We start from the raw sequence: 22,075 nt of genomic DNA, 5'->3' as shown, positions 1-22,075 counted from the left end.
CATCTGGTAGTTGCAGCAGCACTCTCCTCTCTGTCCTTGCCTCTGGCATTTCCCATTTCTCTCAAACAAGTCTCAGATGCTGAACGACCACAGCGTGGGGTTTCACAGAAAACCTGGTTTCGTATTTCTCCTTCCACATGCCTGGGCTGAGCTGCTGCTGCGCGGTCTGTGCTTTACCACCCGTGGCCCCAAGTGAAGCTGTCCGGTTCCTGGTCACAGGGGCATCAGCAGTCCCTGGCCGGCGTGCGGCGGGGAGCTCGGCGGGGAGCTCGGCCTCCTGCTGGCACCGGCAACGTTGCCACCCTCCTTATCGCAACACCCTTTGTATTTGAACAGACCCATGAGAGGATTTTTCATTCATATGCTATTAGGGCTTTTGCCCAAGCTTCACGTTATGATGGGGTGAATCACGTGTTAATGCCACAGCCAAGTTCCTCAATGTCGTGTTCCCTCAGCATCAGTAACTTTGGAAACAAGTGATTGAAGAGGATATAATGATTATTCAGGGTGGGATTCACCTCACCAACCTTCAGCCACTCAGAAGTCAGATGTTTAAGTATGACCTGGACATTTAGGCTTCTCCAGAAGAATCCGGTATGGAGGGGCTTAGTTACGCCCTGCAGTGGCCACGCTTGCTTTTTCCTCCATCCAGTACACAGGGAGTGCAGGCAACCGGCTTCGGCTAAAGTCTGGCTTTCTAATTTAGGTGAGGTCCGGCCTGTCCTAAGTGCCTGCCTTGAGAAGAGGCCATGTTTGCCTCAAAAGGAAGCATGCTTCATAGCGAAAAGCAGTTTGAACTTTGAACTAATTTCGGGAATGCAATACCTACTAGTGCTGGCTTTGGGTCAAAGGCACCTTCGGCTGCCTCTGACTTGAGCTTTTAAGTCAAAAGACAGGTCTTTTGTATTGGGAAGGCTAGAGTCAGGAAAGAAGAGTTCCTTGTCAGACAACAAGCAGCTCTTAGTCATCTTCCTCAGGGATGCTGGAGGCTTCTTCCCCCACCTCACTTCCTTTTGCCTTACAACCAAAGCTATAATATGACACACATAAATAAATGGAAACCGGCTCTCCCGCTCTCCCGCAAAAACCCATTAGCTTCCATATGCTGCCCAGATGAGACCTGGAACTGATGACCTTTGTGGGGCACAATTACAGAGAAACTGTAGCTAACGTTCTCATTCTGCTGCTGGGGTGCCACAGCCCTTCTAGGCAGTTCAACCAAGGACACAGGCAGGCTGCTGCAGAAGAAACAGAAAAAGAGTATGCTTTTGTGTGTACGGTGACTTTTCTGTAAACTGTTTCTGGGCACCATCGTTATAGAAAAAAAAGGCAGATTCCAAAAATACTTTTTGTGGCAGTGCAAGTGCTGAGACTAAGCATTGCGTTGGCCAACATGGGAGAGGCTTGTGACTATCCTTTGCCTATTGCTATAGTATATCTAATTCTGGTTTCAATTAAGCAGTTCCTGTTCCATCAAAAAGTTTAAATACGATAAAGGCAAGAAAGGAAGTTCACAGCAAACTTTCCCCTTGCACAATGTGATAAAAGCACTTATTTAATTAAAAAAAAAAAACCAACAACAAAGCAACCCAAAACAAACAACAAAACCCCAAACTGAATATGTAGACATAAAATTAAAACCAGGAAATCAAACCTTTGTGAGGATGGAATACTGCATGTAAGGTGATCAAACTATCTTGTTCTCCTTGCAACACCAGCTTTTCATATTGGTTTGTCTGTGTATATAAGAAAAGTATGTAATGAGACTGTGAGAAGTGATTGGGTTTGTGTCTAGTTTCTGTCAGTCGAGGTCCTTGTACAACATGCATTGCCACAGTTGCAGTGGCTGTGATTTCATATGTATTCAGGCCTCCAATAGGAAGCATCATGCTTTGTCATCCTCTTAATCTCAAGCCCTTTCATAAGCACTACTTTTAATCATTTGGGAGGACTTTCAATACAAATATATGTGTGCTAATAATGCTTGCATAATGGATTAGAAAATTTAATCACCGAGCTTCCTAGAGGTGTGCTGAACACATGCAAATCCTCATTAGACAAAACAATAATCTTAAAATGTACAACATCACTCCACTAAATTCCAATAATACGCTAGTAATGCCCAGTTGGCTGGTGATTTGAATAAATTTGTTCAGAAATTTGAATGGTTTTTGCATCAGAAAATGCCGGTTCTGAACTGGGGAAAAAAAACTAATGAAGAATGAAAAGCTCCTACAATATGAAATTATTTTAGTTTGTTGAAATGTTTCATGATTTTCAAGGCAAAATGTTTGAATCTGTCTTAAATTTGTTAAAATGTATACTGTATTAAATGTAAATCCCAGAAATAAGTAAAACACATTTCAAATGGAACTGTGACACATTGCATTTTAGGGAGCACAGAAATGTTGCTTATCGAATTTCTCCCTTCTTTCATTCCTTTTGAAGTAGAAGACCTCAGTAAAAACAAACACATAATGCACAAATCATGATGCAACAGCACTTCTCAGGGGAAAATATTCCTTCAGAAGAACTCTTAATATGTTCATATATAGCTGCCTTCCTTCTAATGATCATTCCAAACTTTTTTTAGTTTATTTTTTTGTTATGGAGGCAATAGTGCATAGAATTCAGGGTCTTTGCATGGAGACAATAGCTGTGTGTGTCTATCAGGCTATCATCATCACTTCTAGGTTTTTGCTGTAAAGTCTCTATCAGCTCATCGGTTGGGTTTCGGCTGTTACTGCATCTCCAGGAGCACCCAGGTGGGAGCAATTTGGTCCTTCAGGAGGCTCTGCTTGGTCACAAGACCTGCAGATACGAAGGTTCACACCTTACAAGAGACGTGCTCTTTGGACAAGTCATGTGGGTGGGAAATTTTCCTGTTTCAGAAATCGTGGAGGGGTGGAGCTCTGACTCAATGTAATAAAACACCTGTTTAGCAACTTCTGACACTCTTCAAAGCTGTAAATTTGTTTCAGGAGGCACTGGCAACCGTGGAGCCTAACACCCAGGTGCCATCTGCAGCACCTGCTCTTAATGCAGCAGCAACCTCATGGCATCAACCTCTGCCTTCCCTCAGGTAAGCAGAAAACAGAACAAGCCTGGCAGGAGCCTGCATGTATTTGATTCATATTTGTCCCCAGAATACAGATGAGTCGAGCCCACTGTTACCTGTAGGACAGAAATCTCCAAGAAAATAAGACTGTCCCTGCTTGGCTGTTTGCAGCTGTGAGGAGCTGGAGTCGACATTCTTCCGTACAGCACAGAAACAGCTGCTGCTTCCCTGGCAGCTTCATTTTATCCACCACAAACAATGAGGAGGTGTGAATTGCTCATTCCACCTTGCAATTCCACATTGAGGAGCTGAAATAAATAGAAAAATTGGTCTTTACTCTGTTTTTTCATTTCTTGTTCTCCCTCCCTCAACAGCATTCAAGCGGCAAATCAAGCCCCTTGGAACATGAAGGAAGAAAATGGATGATGCGCTACACAGCCCTGAGCGATGCTGATGCTAAGGTACCGGCTTCAACTAACTAAAAATGGGTGGGACTGCACCAATGGGTTTTTGAGAAGAGTAGGATTTTTTTTTCCCAAGTTTGGTTATTAAAGACTCACAGACTTACTTAGAAATTGGAACATTTTGTGAAAGAAAATTTCCTTTAGATGAAACATCTGCATTCAGTAATTTTTTCATTCCATTTCTTTATCTATTTACACAAAGTGTGTTATTTTCATGGATTCATTTCTCAGAGAAATTCCTTAGGGAAAATGTTCTTTCTCAGTTTACAATTAAACTGGGACTGAACTTGCACCTTCTTTTAATGCAATTTATCTCTATTGACTTTAATGGAGCTTGAGCCCCGCGTGAATGGGGAATATTGCCAGTGCTGGAAAGTCAGGGCATGGTTGTTGGCAATCCTTTGGGTTTTGGTAATTAACACCAGCTTGCAAAACAAATGCATGTTTTGTTCACTGCGCAGCTCATCACAACGAATGAGCAACTCCAGCAACCTTTGCAGGGCTTGTGGCAGAAAAATATCTGAATCAAACACATACCAGCTCTATCGGTGATGATTTCTGTCTCTACTCCTAGTTAGCTTGCAGCTGACTGTACATGATGTCAAGCTGCCTCAAAGCACAAACCAAGGGGCTCCAAACAAAAAGCTAATGCACTTTTGATGATACCTTAAATGGCATGGCGTTCAAGTGTCTATAGCTCATAGGAAACCTGCATGTTTAAGTTTTTGTTTGTGCAACCAGACTTCCAAATCAATAGAAAAGAAACAAACCTCATCAACCACATTGATCAAACTCTCGTTAGCAGCATTCTGGCAGCTCCTGCAGGTGGAAATGAGTGTACAAAAAGAGTGGCAAACTATCAGTGGGGTGTGAAATGATGTAAATGGCAAAGTAGCATAACCAAAAATGACAGGGCATTTAGGTGTTCATCGTTTGCTCTGTGTGTGTGTGTGCTAAAGCTCAGCAAGGGAATGTACTAAAGCAGGAAAAACAAGTATTGGAGAGTGCAATGACCTGATCTCCAGGTCCTTTTTGTTTTGTATGATTTACTGTATTTATACTGAAGTTGTATTTTGGTGTAGAATATCCACGGCTACAAGCATCCAACCCTTCTTTACCGCTGAGGTAGTTACATGTACATAAAGATGGTTAGAATTCAGCAATGTTTTTGAATGTATGTAAAGTAATATTAAAAAAAATAATAATCCTGTGGCCATAAAGCCCTGCATATAGGGGCTATGGGACCCTTTCCACAGCTTTAATTCATTGTTCTCATTCATTTGATGAGGATAAATTATGACCTTCAAAAGTTTTGTGTTGCTATCCACAGGTGTTTAACCAAGGCACTCTCACGTTTGCCTCCTGGATTTTGAATAAGTCTGTTCTGTAATAAAGCTTAGCAGAATACTGGCGTTGAAGGCACAGACTTGTGCAGGCTGGCCAGTTCCTGCCTCTTAGTGGCACTGGGTTTCCTGGTAATTCCCTTATTTCTGCAAGCCATAGCTTGCCATGTGCAACAGGAGGATAATCTTTTAATAGAGAGGCGTTGTAAAGGATAACATGCTTCTAGCAGATCTTGAGTCCAAGAACAAGTAAATAGGTGCAAAGTTTTCCTTAATGTTAATGCTCTAATATCTGCCCAAGCACTCGCTTCAGTTTAAGATGACTTTACGTAGCTGTGTGATAAACTGAATAGTTACTGGATTGGGTTTGGAAAAACATGCCCAGGGGCTGCACATGGAGTTTAGCTGTGTGGCTTATCTACAGCGCAAAGCTAAATATGCCCCACTTCACAAAGTTCTCTACATTGTCCTAAAAATTTAGCAAACTCCTTCATACTTTAACATCAATAGGAGCATCAACAGAGCATTTCTTTAGCTGTTTCACAGAGTCCTGAGTTGACAGTTTGCCTTCTAGCACCTTACATGTGAATATGGGAAAGATGAAACATACTAAAGGAAGATCATAAGTAGTTCTGACTAAGGTAGCCCATAATTACAGTAAATCTAGAAAAAATTTCACTGGATGTTATTTGTTAGTGCATTGTCTTATAAAGAATAATTTGTTATTTCCAAAAATGAAAAAAACCAAACAGTGGTATTTTCCTTGGGAAATTATCAGCTTAAAAAAATAGTTGTTGGCTCACTATCTGTAAATGCACTGAAAAGTTACATACAGTAAGGCAAAGAGTGAGAGGCTAGGAAGCATAATCTTGGCTCAAGGTCAGTAGTACTGACATAGGGCAGGGAGGCTCACCAAAATATTCTGTTGGATGTGAAATCAGAAACCAGGGAAGAACTAGGAGAATTTTAATCAGTTTTTGATTTATATAAGTGATATGCACGTTCCTTAACAGTTTATCACAAAACAAGCCATGACATTAGCAAGGGCCTTGTCACCCTCCCCTCTTAAAAAAAGTGTCTGTGATTGAAGTGTGTCATGTAAGGTTCCCTTCTGCAGGTGTAGCAGCGAGCCTCTGAGGAGGTCTCACAGCCTGGCCATCGCTCTGTCACTGCAGGGGTAAGCTCAGCGGTTCAGGGTGTGCAGATTTATCTCTGTTAGAGGGGACTGCAAGAGAATTGGCTCATCTGGCTGCTGTGGGTTGGCAAATTTTGGTAATACTGTCTTTATTCTAGGTATTGGGAATTGCTGCCGGCCTAGTATGAATTTTGTGCTGAAAATGGCTGTTTATGGCAATTATTATCTCATGAGTAGTTGATTACATTACCCACTGCCTGAACTAACCATTTCTTTTAATGTAACACAAATGATAGTCCATGGCAGCAGCACACCTGCTTTTTAGTTTATTAGCATTGTTCAATGTGTTATTGTAATGAAATGATAACTAGAGGGAAAAGACAATTAGTTGCATGACTCCCACCGATGGCACCAGCGACTTGAACTTCAGGTATGGGACGTTATTTTCCCTTTGAATTTTCTGGACTAGTTTGCATGTCTGGCATTTGGCCATCACAAAAGTATTATATTAAGTGATTTTCTATTAACTACCTTCTCTAAGGAGGGTGTTTTTTTCATTTGCCTCAGGGACTTTCTTTGTAGTTAATAGTTCAATTAACAGTTAGCACTTCTTTTCAAAGGCATTGGCGTCTCAGATGATGATGATCACTGAATATGTTTCCCCCTTTGTATGCCCTAAGGGGAGACCAAAATGTTTTCTGGGACAGATTGGGTGTTTTTCTGAAGGACTTTGATTTGGGAGATACGGCCATCTGAGTGTGACACAGAGAGAAAGCGAGAGGGATTCAGAGTTACAGACTGGCCCTGAGTGCTGAGAGAACCCTTCGAACTGGTAAAAATGTTGAGAGCACAGAGATAAAACTAGCATTTTCATTATTCCTCCAGATTTCAAGTTGTCATTGCTCTGGGGGGCAGGCTAATGCCAGAAGGGATTTTGCGATGAGCAGGCCCCGGGAGCAGGGCTCAGGCGGCGGGAAGCTGGGCTGCAGCGGCCTGGCTGTGTGCTCTGCCACCAGACACGCTCAGAGTGCACCGCTCGGCTTCGCGGCCCTAGCTCTTTCCTCTGTCGGTTCCTTGGGTCCCTTCTCGCTCCTGCGGTGCTTGTTCCGTGACGGCACGCTGGGTGTGCTCTGGCTGACATAGCCGGTACCTTGCTGTCTCGCAGGACTCGTGTTTCCTGGGCAATATGGTGAGAAATTCTCCTGGTGCGCAGAGTTTCTGTGCGCAGCTCACCAACTGCTCTTACGCAGCCCCTTCTTGGAGCGCTCCTCCTGGAGGTGAGAAATTATTCTTGCTTCTCATTCAAGTGAATTTCTAATCTGCACATTGTGGCTGATCAGGGACTCTGCCCTACTGTTCCCTTGGCAAGTTCTTCAAATTTGAATAAACTCCTGCGCTTTGCACTGAGCCATCTTCCTGTGACACCAAATATCCCCATCCGCTTCCTCACCATCATTCCAGTGAATTAGGTGTTTGGACCCTTGCGTAATCTTTGATGCTATCTAATCTGTGTAACATCTTACTGTTCTTCATGGAAATGCTGGGTACGTTCTGTTGGGGGATTTTTTTTTAATTTTTTTTTTTTGGCGGGGGGAGGGTCCTTCCTAATATACTCCTCCCCTACCCTCTTATCAGTTTGCCTTCAGCTGCGTGTGAAGTATGAGTTTCTCACGATACATTCTTTGCGTGAGCCCCGCTCTAGCCTGCAGCAGTGGCCCAGGGGAGTGTGGGCTGTGAGCACGCTCGGTTCTGCTTCTGTCATTCTACTTAAAAAATCATGGCAGATCGTACATGTCTCTGACAGTCTTTAAAAACCTGTGTTCCCAAATGCTGGCTGAAGGACTGGTGCCATTGAAGAAGGCTAAGGGAGCACCAACACTAAATGCAATTCCTTTAACTCTTTCCTTTATCCTCTCTGGAAATATGTCTGCTGAAACCTTTATGTATTTCTCTAATTTGACTGCTATCTTTGAGAAAGGTATAGAAACAAATGGATAAACCCAATGAGTTTGTTCCTTAAGAACAAAACGGGTTGAGGTAAGAAGACAGTGTTATTCCTTGCTGATGAAAAAGGAATGGTCTAACAATAATGACTGGAACAACAGTCTGGAGTCGGCTCAGCCTGGATTCTGATAATGCTGAGATACTATGTCCCCTGTTTAGAACAAACAGCCCTATAAAATATCCTGTGCCCTACATACAACTTCAATCAACAGTGATTAGTTTCCTATTTAGTTTTGGAATACACCCACTCAGAAGCCAAGATCATCTTCTCCTTGTAGCCTGATAAAGAGAATGCATTCATGCAGCGCTCTGTAGCCTTCTTGCTCCTTTGGATGTGCTGCTTCTGTACCTCAGCAAAAAATATTAGCTTTTTAACTAGTCAGCTTACAGAAAACATTCTGATATTACGAGTCCTGGTTATAAGTTTGAGTCTGTAGGCAAAGCTGTATGGTTGTTTGAGGCACTGGTTACCTCTTATTTAATATGCCTTTAAATTAGCCAGCATTTTCTCAAAAATTCATTCTTGCTGTTTCATTGGATAACTTCATAACTCGAGAATTACTGCAATTTGTTGCAAATTCCTTTTATGACCCTCATGTTTTTCATCCTCAAAGATATGGAAATTATTTGGGAGGTTAAACTAAATTTTCTCATGATGAATTCCCCATGGTCCAATGATTTACACACTTCAGCTGATGTACTGTCTTCTTAGACCTTGACCTTTTTAGCAGTCTGACTTGTCACTGTAGCAGTGCCTGTGAACGTACTTTCATTTCGGTTGAGAGTTACTCCCTGTTACTGTAACTGAAGCTTCTCAGAAAATAATAACATCCCCTAATTATTCCATCATCTTCCACCAGCGCCCTTCCATTTTCACTTCAGATAATCTTTTCAAAATTTTGGTCATTAGCTTTCACAACAGCTTCTTGCTTTGGCTGCCTGTTGTGGGTTTTTTGATTTTTTTTTTTTTTTTTTTTCTCTCTCTGAACTGACTTTACTAAGAATTACGGACTATTTGCCTTCTGCTGTTATCTCAGCTCCCCCTTGAACTACGCCTGAGTATCAGTGACTACCATCAGAAGTCTGCGTCACTGAAGTGGTCACGTATTGCTTGATCCCGACACGTGCTGTGCCTTTAGTGTTACTTGGCTGGATATCTTTCTGCAAAACTACAAGTGTCAGCGTCACTAGTTTGGTCATTTTATGACATCCATAGACCCTTGCTATTAGAACTGCAGACTAACATTTCCCTATTTCCAAATCTACCTCATCTTAATGCCATAACATTTTGGGTTTATTGATGCTTTATCACAAGTCCTTAAAAATTCCTTATTATTCCATAACCTTACTATCTCAAGGTACCTTTTTAATTTACATGTTATATAATTTATGTCTTCCTCTCTTATTGGAGATACCCAATTCAGAATCTGCTGATAGCACACTTGTATGCAGATTAAAGCTCTTCATGCAGCAGCAGTAGCAGTCAAGCCTCAGGATCTCACAGACTTTGCAAGAGCATTTTCTTTCCTGTGCAGAGCCTTGTTCTCTGACATCCATTGCAGTCTTGCTGTGTTACCCCACCTATCTAATGAGACCTGTTCTTACTATAATCATACATCAGCTTGGAAACTTATCACTTAACAGTCTGAACTTTCTGAAATTCCTCCTTTTCTTCTGCCTCTGCTCTTAAACTATGAGACAGGTAGCCATCCCCAGTACTGATTTACCCTTTTCATTCAGTCTCTTGTGTACAGCCGTGGTGCAACTCTCTCTCCCTTCTATAAGCTTCAGCTATTTTGATACATTTTCCACAACTGTTCCTGCAGCCAGGGAATCGAGATTGGCTGCGGCACAGATGGCTTAGTAAGCTTTGCCTGTGTTCTGTATCTTTCTGCTGATACCCTAGTTGCTCCAGCTGCTGCTCATAGACATGAGGGTCATGTTCCCTGCTGTAAAACCCCTGAAGCAAACATGATTGGCACAGCTTTCACAGACCCAGCTGGTCAGGCCTGGCATCTTCAACAAGGAATTGGACGCAGCCTTCTTTGAGATGCACTACAGTCAAAAGTGTAACTTTGATAGATGTGGAGTAGTAGAAAGAACAATCAGATAATGACATTCGGTGAGGAAAACTTCTCTTCACACAAAGCAGGCTAGCAGTGTTTGTCCAAAGCTGTGTATTGCCCTGCTGGCCTGAGACATTCCCTGAGGTGCTAAGGACTCTTCCTTAGACACCTCTCCATCATGAAAATGATTCTTTTAAAAACAAGTGAGAAAACCTAAAAAAAAAATCTCTTTTCTTTTTCCCTTTCTACACTTACCCAAGAATTGCATTAGAAGCAGAAATTTGACACAAATTTTTGTACAAATTTTTGATTCTACCTACAGCACATCACAGGCTGCTGGTCAATAGCCAGCCAAATTTGGAGCGTCTCTGATTTGTGGATTCCCTGAATTTTGTGTTGTCAGATTGGGTGCTGGTGACCACGTGCATGATTTAACATAGCTGGCTAATGACTTTCTCAGCTTATTTACCCCATCTCCACTTCCCTGTTCATCCTCTCCTTCCACATCCTCTGTTTGTATGCTTAAATGACTGCAGACTTCAGGAGCTGATGAAGTTTGTGGAGAAAGTACATTCTGTTGCCTGTTGTGTTTTTGCTGTGATGCCAACTGGAAGAGATGGCTTCAGCAGAACCTGGGTTCCTTTCAGTGTGTGTTTGTCATTACAGCAAATACACATATCCCAAACTTTAAAGCACATCTCCTTTGTTATTTTTTCCAGCAGGAAGAAATGTCACCTTACTCGCTGCTCACTGTAAGAATCATAAAGTTGAAAAATGCTCATCAGGCAGATTTTTGTAAGTACCAGTTTTTCCTACTGACATTATACAGTTCTCAAATTACTGTATCAGCCAGCCCCTGCTTGTGCTGGCCACTGCACATATGCAAAACACTGGAATTGTACTAGCTAAGAAATCACAGTCAAAGCAAATTTCTGCCTCAGAATATCTGTTTATAATTTCAGAGGTTTGTTGTTTATTTTTTGGTTTTAAGAATTCGGGAATGGATCAATGTCAGGTAGAATATTGACTAAATGTGTAAGACCTTTCAGTCAGCAAAGCACAGAATTACTTATCTGACAAGTTGGCTATTTCAGAGGTGTGAAAATATCTTAACACTAGTTTTAATACCCAGGTGTTTATATCCCATGTCTATAACAAATATATAGAATAGGGAGCTGAAATCCTTACACATCAGTCACTCTTAATTCTTTGCTCTCGAGAGCCCTGCCACATCTGGGAAGTTCAGCAAGTTATGCAGTGTATGTACCCTGAGCATCATGACATCAGCTACATTGTTATGGATGTTTCTGGCTCTTGTACCCCTCTGCTGAAAGATGTATAACAAATCTTTTGGGGTCTGTAGTAACATGGTACGTTACAGCTTACATGCAAATTGTTCTGAAAATGTGTGATTGTTTGGCCAGCCCTTACCCAGTATGTCACTTTCACACAGGTATTTCTCTGGAGATTTTTTTCCTACTGTTCCTACATGTACATCATGAACTTGGCACGTCTCTAATATCTAGTTTTGCATATCTTGCTGTGCATTTTCTTTCCTTTTTGGGAGACTGTGCTGAAGTTTGCTGAAGCTCACTAATACCACAGCCTCTGTGCTGCCCAGCATCTCACATAACATGTTAACTCACTCCTCCGTCTTTCTACTCTTTAGTATTTTTAGTACAGCCAAAGGATCCATCAGACTGAAAAGTCACCTATAGCTGCTGTTGGCACAGAGCGAGGGTCGGTTCTCCAGCTGTGGTACCCCACACTGCGGTAGTTTCAGTGCAGTTACCAAAGCTGCTTCGAGAAGTGGCTGCACATTAAGTGTCAAGGGCTCTCTCGGATTGTCTTGATACAGATTGGCTTCATACACTCCTTGCAGTTAGAAACCCAGAAAATATCTATGACAGGCACAGATTTTCCAAAGAAATAAGATGAGGCACTGATGCTGCCGGTAAACCAGCAGCTCTGCTTCACATTACTTTGGCCTGGGAACCCCAACAGCTTTCACTTCAGAGGACTACTTTGGACTTGACAGGGCAGACCAGATCCTGAGAAATCCCAGCTCTAAAGGTCCATCTTTCCATGAGGAAGGAAGTAATCAGACTTCAAGGAAGGCTGAGGACATGGCAGGATACCTTCTTGTTTTCCCCAAGTGAGCTCTACTTGGCTTCCATTGGGTAATTCAGAAATGGCAACATTTTCACCCCAAACACTATGATTTGATTTTATCTTCGTCTTCTAACGGAACAATATTTTACAAAGAAAATTTCTCACCGTCTCTCTGTATTCCACTCAGTTTGGTGTTTGAAGAACATGGATGTCATCATTGTCAATTATCCAGATAAATGGAGAGGTGTTCGGTTCACATGGCCTATAATACTGGGTTGCAGAGAATAGAAGAACTATCATAGGATAACAAAGAAGGTCAAAATAACTTCTATTCTTTTTGACAGCTATGAAACACAGCATGTGTGTGCAAGACCTCACCTTCATTCCTTTGAAGTGCTGATTTAATTTATTTTATTATCACCTTTGATCTAGAATGGAAATTGAATGACAAGATAAGAACCATGAATCACTGGCTTATGCAAAGGGATTGCAGAAAGTAAAATGCTACTGCATTCTCAGAAAACAGTGTTACTATTGTGACCTTGTCCTCCATCCTGAGGACAGTGGGATTTCAGAGAAAGTCCTGCATAATGAGATACAGATACTTAGAAAATCCCGCTATCAGCAAAATGTACATCTCTGGAGTAGGGATCAGGGTGTGTGGGCTCGGTTTGTAGCTCTGCCAACAGACACACAAGTTCAGGCAAGTCATCCAAACACTCTGTGCCTCTGCTGCCCTGTCCATAAACCACAGAGAACAGAATATCTTCTCCCACAGATTTTCTCTCTCTCTTGTCTATTCAGATGACATGCTCGTTTTGAAAGGAGTTATCTCTTATTATGTGTAGAGGGACTCTAAGATACGAGGTAAGTCCTAGACACAGTGAGAGGTATCTTCAGGTTTTGTTAACTGTCAGTAAAGAAGATTTGGGGGCCAGCAGGTGAAGAAAAGGATGTCTTTCCTTTCTGTCAGTAATTCCCCAGGTACACTGTGACTCTGACATCCTTAAACAGGCCCACACCATAACAGAGCCCTGTAAACCAGCATGCTCTTGAACAAGGAAAGCAAACACATATTAGATAGCCCTTACCTGCCTGTGCTCTCAAAGAAGTGGGAGTCTCTCAGGAAAAATAGTGTGATACCATGTGATTTAAATACCTCGGTGCTATTTAAATACGCATCCTATAATTTGTAAGAGCTTGACTTTGCACTCTTACTGATGTTTTGGTTTTAACATTTGAAAGTATTTGAATTATCAGAAAACTGAAATAGCTACACATCTGAACGTGTGCTGATGAGAATTAGAAAATGACGCTTACCTAGCCTTGTCTCAGCAATATGATTTTTTTCCCCTGGAAAACTGATTATAAGCAGCTGATACAGGTGCTATCTGACTGTGAGATATCAGTGGAAGGCTGACAGTTTTTGTGATAGCATATTTCACATTTCCCTAGACTTCTATCATCCAAGTATCAAATCAAGGAACAAGTCACCTTTCCAACCAAGTGCAGCAGCTTCTGTGGCTTACTTTTTCTGCCTGCGTGCTGGCTTCCCATCTTTCTAAGCACACACTGTTATCTACTTGCTCGAGTTTTTGTTCACCTCTGCTTGACTAAAACATGCTCGGTTTCCCTGAATCTGTCTTGGTTCATTGCAAGTGCAGTCACGCCAGGTCCTTTGGCCAGAGTTTCTATATTTTTCCTTGACTTTCTTGCCAAATCTTGGCTTCAGAGAATGCCACTTTCTGTATACTTCCACTGACATTCCTCAGTCACATGCGCCCAACTTAATTCTGGGTGTTTTTAATCACGCACCTCAAGATCCGTGGGTTGTGTGTGTTGCACAAGCTTTGGATGGAGTCCCAGTTTGTCCTGAAATCTGTTGTTACACCTTTGCCTGTAGGACAACACATGCCGGTGGAGCTTGGCTATGATTGCATCTGTTTTCACAATAAGAAAAAAAATTAAAACAAAAGGAAAACACCCCACTCCTCCCTAATGGATCAATTAGCCCTTTTCATGTACCTACTGATGCTCCACCACTTTTGCGGGCTCCCTATGCTTGGGTGATGTTCAGCTCTGGCATTTGCATTGTGCTTCATGTAACTGGTTTCTGTCCTGTCTTATCATGCTCTTGGCAGACCTGAGCTAATTAGTTCCCACCGTTTTTCTAACTGATCTTTATGCCAGTTTATGATCACGGGTCAGGCTCAAGCAGCTGTTTCGGGCACTCCCTGGTCCCACTGCGGGCACTGGAGAGGAGAGTGCCTGGGTAAGATCACTTGCACTTGTCCTGCTGCCCTGCAGGTGCTGAGTGTCATCTCCAGGCTCCGATGCTCCTATGTGGGTTAGGCTGGGGAGGTAGCAGGCATGCTGGAAGGGAAGCAATTGTGGTGGAGTTGATGGGACTCTTATAGGACCTGCTTTGCAGTGATATTGCCCTCCTCAGTCTGGGACCGCAGGCAGCCTGGGGTAAGAGCAGGGCTTTTTTGGTCGTTGGTGTGTCTGTTTGCTCCTCCTCAGCTGGAGGTTAGTGCCAGAGGCTTTTACAAAAGCTCGTGTTCCCTGACTCTGTTAGTGGTGTTGCTTCTCCTGATGCATTCCCCAGGTGTGGGAGGAATACTTGTCCAGGGTGAGACAGCAGGGAAATGGTATATCAGCTCCTCTCGTCACTGTTAGCGCTCGTTCCGGTGGCTCCGCTTCCCAAAGCATTGAGAAAGGAGGCAGGTGATGGGAGAGGAGGACCATGGTGGCACAGGCTCTCCCACACCTTCCAGCTGCTCTCCTTAAACAAATGAGCTTCAGGCTGGTGGATGCCTTCTTCCCGAGGATGGTAACTCGGTGGTGTGTCCCGTTGTTCTGTTCAGGAGGCTGTGGGTGGGGGGATCCCTGTGATCAGCTGAGGCAGGACAAGGTAAAATCTTGCAGGGGTCGAAATGTGACTGTGCTTATCAGGTATATTTTCTAACTATAGAAATCAGGTGCATGTGGAAGTTGCCTCAGCTATGGAGGGAAACCAGTCAAGTCTTACCTGGGAGGCCAGAACAACACCACTGTTCCCTTTACCCACCCTTTTGTTTTCAGATCTTCCTTCCATTTTTACCTTTGGATGAAGAGAGACCTTGCATATTTATAAAAGAGAGGCTCAGAGCCTTACTCCTCTCCCAGCTTATGAAGTTATTTTGTGGAAGCTCTTATTTTATCCATTCAGAGAAATGAGTCAGTTCTAGGTGATACACCTGGAGCCTTTGCAAATCAGAGTGGCTCTCTGGAGACATCAGGGGTTATTTTTGCTACAGAAAATAAATGTAAGCAAATTAGGGAGAATAGCCCTAGCGCAGGTGCTGGCCATGGCCCTGCCCCAGGAATGTGAGCGGTGCCAGTGGTGCAGGAGGCAGCAGTGACCCAGGGTGCGAAAGCTTCGCTCTGTGAGTGCAGCAGGTACTGCGCCCGTTGAACCTGTGCTCCAGGGAGCAAATCCCACTTTGCCGCCTGACTGAAACAGGGTGGAGGGCTCATTCACACGGGGACCCTGGCCGTTCCTGGTGAAGGGCATCATTGATTAAGCATGGTAGATCCATGAGCTTTTGTTATTTCCACAAGCAAGCTACAGAGAGCAATACTAGGCTTACAGATGGAGTGTTGTATCTGGATGCTTGTAGAGGTCCAATTCAAATTGGCTCTCAGACATCAGCAGTTGGAGGGAACTTCTTAATATTTTTTGCATCGTACTGTGCTGGTGAGGGAAAACATCCCCGGAGATCATGTCTGGTGATTGAGAAACGGGAGCAGCTCTCCTCCTCCTCGCAGGTGAACTGTAGTAAACCAGGATCCAAGGAGAACCGGTCTGCACAGGTAGAGAGGAATTCCCTAGGAGAAGATGATTTCTTCTTTTCAGTGTTATGAAATGCAGTAACAGGACAGATGAGGTTTTATAGTTTACATTCGTTGTACGTACAAGACTAGTTTTTCTTATATGCTTTGGTTTTCAGTACTGTAATTTTCTTCTTATTTGTGATGGAGATGAATGATTTGAGCATGTGACTGTTCATTTCAGGAACATGTCACAGGATGGTACTCTTGCAGAGCAGCAAACAGCTGGCTGCAGCTCTGAACTTCTCGGTTCAGTCCTGAATTTTTAGCCCATCATTAGCTTGAAGATAGAGATGAGAAACAGTCCCACCAGCACACACGTAATTGAATCAGTAGAACTTAAAAATTGGGAAAGGATATTAGGGTCACTCAGTGCTGACTTCCAAACAGACTGTGAGTTCAGAGGTTTCAGTATCTACGTGGGGTGACATTGTGGCATCAGGGAATGAAGTTGCAACAAAGGCACTGAAGTAAGGAAGTTTTTTCTTACATTTAAATGGCATTTCCTGTATTTTGGTTTGTGTCCATTGCCTCTTGCCTTTGGCTGGGCACCACTGACAAGGGTCTGACCCTGACTTCTTTACTTCCCTCTCCCCTGGGCCTGATCAGCTATTTACAGACATTGGTAAGATTCCCCGTGAGCCTTCTCTGCTCTGGGCTGAAGAGTCCCAGCGCTCTCAGCTTCTCCCTATATGGCAGATGCTTCAATTCCTCCCCACATCCCCCCGCCCCCTTCTCTGGGGACATTTGCTAGACTCACTCCAGCGCACCATTAGCTCTTTTGTACTGGGGAACCCAGAAGCATGGCCTTGCCAGTGCTGAGTAGAAGAGAGGGATCACTCTCCACCGGCTGGCAACACTCCTAAGGCAGCCAGCAGGCCGTTGGCCATGCTTGCCCAAGGGCACGTTGCCGGTTTGTGTTCAGCCTGGTGTCCACCGAAACACACAGGTCCTTCTCTGCAGAGCTGCTTTCCAGCTGCTCAGCCCTTAGCCTGGCACGTGGCGTCATTCCTCCTCCCGCGCAGGGCTTTGCATTGCCCTTGCTGGATGGAATGATGCTCATGTCGGCCCAGTTCTCCAGCCTGTCTGGGTCCCTCTGAAGGGCAGCTCAGCTACCTGGTGTGCCAGCCACTCCTCCCCATTTTGTACCACCTGCAGACTTGCAGAAGGTGCGCTCTGTCCTATCACCCGCAGTGGTCATAACCATGTTAGACAGTGTTGGCCCCAGTATCAGCCCCTGGGGTGCATCACTAGTGCCTGGCCTGCAGCTGGGCTCGGTGCTGCTCAACGTGATCCTTCGAGCCTGGCAGCTCAGCCAGCTTCTAATCCACCTCACTGTCTAGTGTAGCCTTTGTGTAGCCTGTACTTCGTTAGTTTGACAAGGAATTGTCAACAGCTAATAAGCTGTAAATATTTATGAAAGCAACATGCATATGGGGAAAAAAATCCAAAGTAACCCGATGGAAATGTTTTGTTGAAGAAGACACCCCAGCAAATCAGTACATTCCAGATGAAACAGTAACACAAGGTGTCCATAAATGCTGCGGCTTTTCATTTGTGCTTGGCTTGGAGTTTTAGCACTGCCACCTTTCTCATTTCTATCATGAGTCTTGTTTAATACACGGTGTCATTGAAAGCTGGAATTTAAAAATGGGTAGAGCATTTTGGTTTTCATTAAGAAGAAGAAAGGGAAAGAAAAGAACTGACTTTTGCAACTACAGTAAAAATACAGAAATATGTCCTTCCTGCACCCTACAATGGCCAGAAACCAAAAAGGAGAGAAATTAAGTCTGGGATCAGTTTAACATTTCTGAAGTACGTCCCATCTCAGCCACTCTGGTGATTTTGGGGACACTGGACTTGTATTTTTGGAGGACCTGAGATCAGCAGTGATAAGTGCGTTAATGGGAGGAGGGATGGTCTAGACAGCCAGAAGCCACGTTTGCTTCTTGGCTTTGGCACAAGATTCTTACCTGCTCTTGAGAAACTGCAGATCAGAGCCAGCGATACCGTTTATCAGGGCCCGGCCCTGCAGGCTGCCGGCACCTCCAGGGCAGGCGTTTTGCCTGTCAGACAGACTGGTGACTGCAGCCCTCCAGTATGCTGCAAATTGAATATTGCACTGGTAATTGCCAAAGTCGATGTATTGTTCTGTTGCTTCAGTTATGTAAAAATCTGAGAGGCAGAAGTGTTGTTTGTGGTGGTAATTGCAAAGGCAGAAAGGCAGTGTACATCCTTGACGAGGGAAGACACCCAGCAGCGTCAAGAAATTCCTTCAGGTTCAGCATGAAGGGTTACCTGGGAATCTCCCAGCCTGACAGGCATTATCCGCCAGGGATCTCCCAGTTGCAGGGCCTCTGCATTTCAGGCAACACCTTATATTTAGGCAGAATGTCCCAAAGCAATATATCTGATATCCTGAGCAAAGACAGGAGGGCAAACTCTCCTTTAACCTGGGTGACCAGGCTCAAGGCCCGTGCTGTGCTGGCAATCGTCTGTCTCTGCAGACAAGGTCGTTCTCTCTATCGACTGCCACGGGACCAGACTGCTCCCCTTCTCTCTTCTCGCTGGAGCCTGTGTTGACACAGCAGGATAAATCAGCCCTTCCAGCTGCCCTGGAAGAGCTTCTGCCCAAGGTCTGAGAATCTATTTGGTGGTTGCTTCGTCCATGATCTACAGGGGACAATCCCTTACAGTGAGTGCAGGCTCGCTCCCTTCACCGGCAAGATCCAAGCCCTTTCTGCTGCTTCTATGTTGGGGAGAGATGTGGAGTAGAAAATAGCTTTCAGGTCTTTCAGGCACCAGGAAATGCCAGGAAAAGGCTCCACTTACGTACTGGCCTCCTGGCGAAGCAGCAGTACTGCTGGCAGGCTTCTCCCTTCCTACCCCACCTGAGGACAGGATGCTCTAGGTAGCCATGATATTTTTCTGTCATGAAGGGTTAATAACAACCAGGTGTGCTGTACATTTGTTATCTGAATCAAACTTGAATCTGATTCTTTCGAGATTTCTCACAAAGCTAAATTGCCACAGAGACAGTTTACGCCCCATCCCCCTCAGGTCTGAGACTCGTTCTCTGCTGTGTTGGTCACAGTTTCCCCTCCTGCCAAATCTGCAGAGAGCCAAAACAGCGCTGGTAAGGAGCAGCACAAGATTCCTGGTATTGTTCTGTCTGCTGGCTAGGACTGTGGGGGCTTTTGAAATGTGTAGGATTGTGCATAGTTATTGGAATACACTGCTTATGAAAAGTATTGTTGTGATGAAAAACGAATTAATTTTATCCAGCTGTGTGATCCCCATCTTCCTGGTTTGCCTGATGTATATCAGAAAGAACTGGCAACCTCTCATCCATGTTCAAGCCTCAGAGCATTTCAGTGCCTTCTCTTCTCATGTCGTGCTTCCACTGCCAGATATTTTCTACCTGTGTTTCTATAGTAAGTCAGTCTGATTGCTACGTGAGCCTCTGGCTGCCGACTGCTTCAGATGAAAAATACCACACCAAAACAATCAAAAACTGCAGCAATCCCATGTGGAACGAGACATTCTACTTCCGGATACAGAGGCAAGTCAAGGTACACAAACCAAAAACTCCTTTCTGCATCTCATCCCTATGTAGATTCTTTTACTTTAGCCCCAAACATAACGTCATGTTTTCAGGGGACCTTCTGAGTTTACTTAAAACTCCCCTAACAAGCTAGGGGAAAACAATTTTGGCTTTTTCTGGAATCCACTTCTCTCCTAACAGGTAGTTATTATTTATACATTGGTCCTGTGAGTCTGGCCTCGTTGGAGAAGGCTGATGGGACCAATGACAGGCTGACAACACAGAGAAACTGTGAAATGAAAACACAAAGCAGCACTATAACAGAAAAACATATCTTTCCCTGAGAGGACATGAAATAATGGCATACTGGTGCCATGAAGCTGCTGAATTCTAGTATGATTAACAGCTTTACTCACTTTGCTGCTGATAATTACACTACACTCAAATACCTATGAACAGGTGGCTGAAAGTGGAAAACCCGAGGACGTAGAAAGGTGGCTATTGGTACAAAGTGATCTCTGTTGATAAGGGGCAACATAGGACTTCTGGCTATACATAGTCCTTCCTGAAAGACTGCATTTTTGGTGAGAGCTACTTAAAAGCATAAAAGGCGACCCAAGAGAAATCTCGGTTCAGCCCTAATTGACAATACCAGAAGTTGTTTCTTAGAAAGCAGATTACACTTGTTTTCTTGCTCTTCCTTGTGACACTTCGTCATCAATACTTTTCTATTCTCTCTCTGTAAAGTAGGCACTGAACCTGGAAGAGCTGCAGAATGTCATTTGTCTGAGTACATGCTAACAGATTGAACATTTTTCATTTCTTTTCCCAGAATATTCTGGAAATTACTGTTTCTGATGACGACATCATTCGTGACGATGACCATGCAATTGTGCTTTTTGATGTAGCTAAAATCCCCCTTGGGGAAAGAGTGTTTACGGCATTCCTACTAGATCCACAGGTAAGAGCTCGTTCAGACATCTGGTACACCTTGACATCCATTCTCTCCCCTCGGATTAAAGAGGCATGCTGTCTCTTCTGTCTTTTACCACCAGGACCAGCAAATTTATTAAAACCTTGTAAATTGCACACCAGTGACAAAATAGACAGTGTTTCAAACTCCTGTTGGTGTCCTCTGGCACAGATCACAGCCAAATTCTCAAGCACCAGAGCAGATGCAATTTTGGGGGGGCTTTGCACTTTTAATAATCTGTCAGAAAATGACAGTATTTATCTAATCCTCACAAAGAATATAAAAATAAAACCAATACAAGGACAGGAAAATTCTCTGTTTCCACAATATTTTTCTAAACACTAACTCTTAGCATATTGTGTTCAGCACATGGAAGCTGGCAGGGAAGAGAGTGTGAAAAATAAAGGTTTACCAGGGAGGCTTGTAAGTACCAAACACCCTTTGTTCTGCTAGTATAGCTGAGATTGTCTTTTCCTTGGGAAGAAAAAGCTGCCTCTGTCTTCTAATGCTGACCATAGCAAGTATGAAACAGAATATTGTTACCTATTAAAGCATAAAGGAAACTGTAGTCGAAAAAATCAAGGTCACTTTGCAAACCTCCGCACATGCTAATTCGGGCTGCTTTTTTTTTTTTTTTTTTTTCTTCTTTCATTTTCAGAGGAGGGAGGAGCTGGAAGTTGAGTTTCTGTTGGAGAGCATGTGAGTAAAGGCCCATTATTATGGGAGTATCAGTGCAGGGAAACCTTCTGTACACCCTGTATCACCTTAAAAGCCAGATTCACCCCTTTTCCAAACTTTATGTGTGCACAGCAAATCATTGTAAGAAAGGAAAATGCTATGACGTGGAAGATAAGAATTTTTAATTATGTTAATTTCTCTTACAGTTTATATTTTACTTAGTTCAAGGTTGGTTTTCTGGGGCTGGTAAATCCCACTGCAGTAAGTCTGTAGATTTTCTGGACAGTGTTCTCTGGGCAGCTGATGGCTGAAGAGAATGTTGCTCCCCTATCTGCAACATACCTGTGCTATCAAGGCCATTACAGGCACTTTCTAGGTGCCTTATTGCAATTGAATCATTTCTGCTAGGTACTTATCTGGCATCTCATGAAAAGAGAGCACACTTCTACAAACAATATGAAGAAGCAAATAAAATTAAAAAAAAGAGAGAGAGGAAAAAATGTGTCCTGTTCAGGACAGTATTGAGATTATGTTGTTTATAAAGTACATATTATTTGTTTTTGTTTTCTAGCCGGGGCCCTCCTGAAACCATCATCACAAATGGGGCAATAGTGGTAAAATATTATTTGCTTTTTCTCTTGTGGTCTTTCCCACGTCATTTCTTACTTTAGCTGACCGTGATGGCAGTGAGGGAAACATTGCAAATCTTTGTTCTTTAGTGATACTCCTTCTCATAGGAGCTTTATCTCTGAGGAGGCTGGCATGATCTTAGGGGAGCCTTCAGACTATGAAGGTGTTTAGCACAGCACCATCTTCCCACGTGAC

General features: G+C 43.5%; 1 pseudogene; it reads left to right on the top strand.

The window, feature by feature from the left end:
• Nucleotides 1-558: 558 nt before the first annotated feature.
• LOC121091550 overlaps nucleotides 559-22,075 on the top strand; it is a 38,415-nt pseudogene continuing 16,898 nt past the window's right edge.

The sequence above is a fragment of the Falco naumanni genome, chromosome 7, assembly GCF_017639655.2.
Source record: "Falco naumanni isolate bFalNau1 chromosome 7, bFalNau1.pat, whole genome shotgun sequence".
Taxonomy (NCBI): domain Eukaryota; kingdom Metazoa; phylum Chordata; class Aves; order Falconiformes; family Falconidae; genus Falco; species Falco naumanni.
This window is presented reverse-complemented; position numbering and strand designations above follow the sequence as displayed.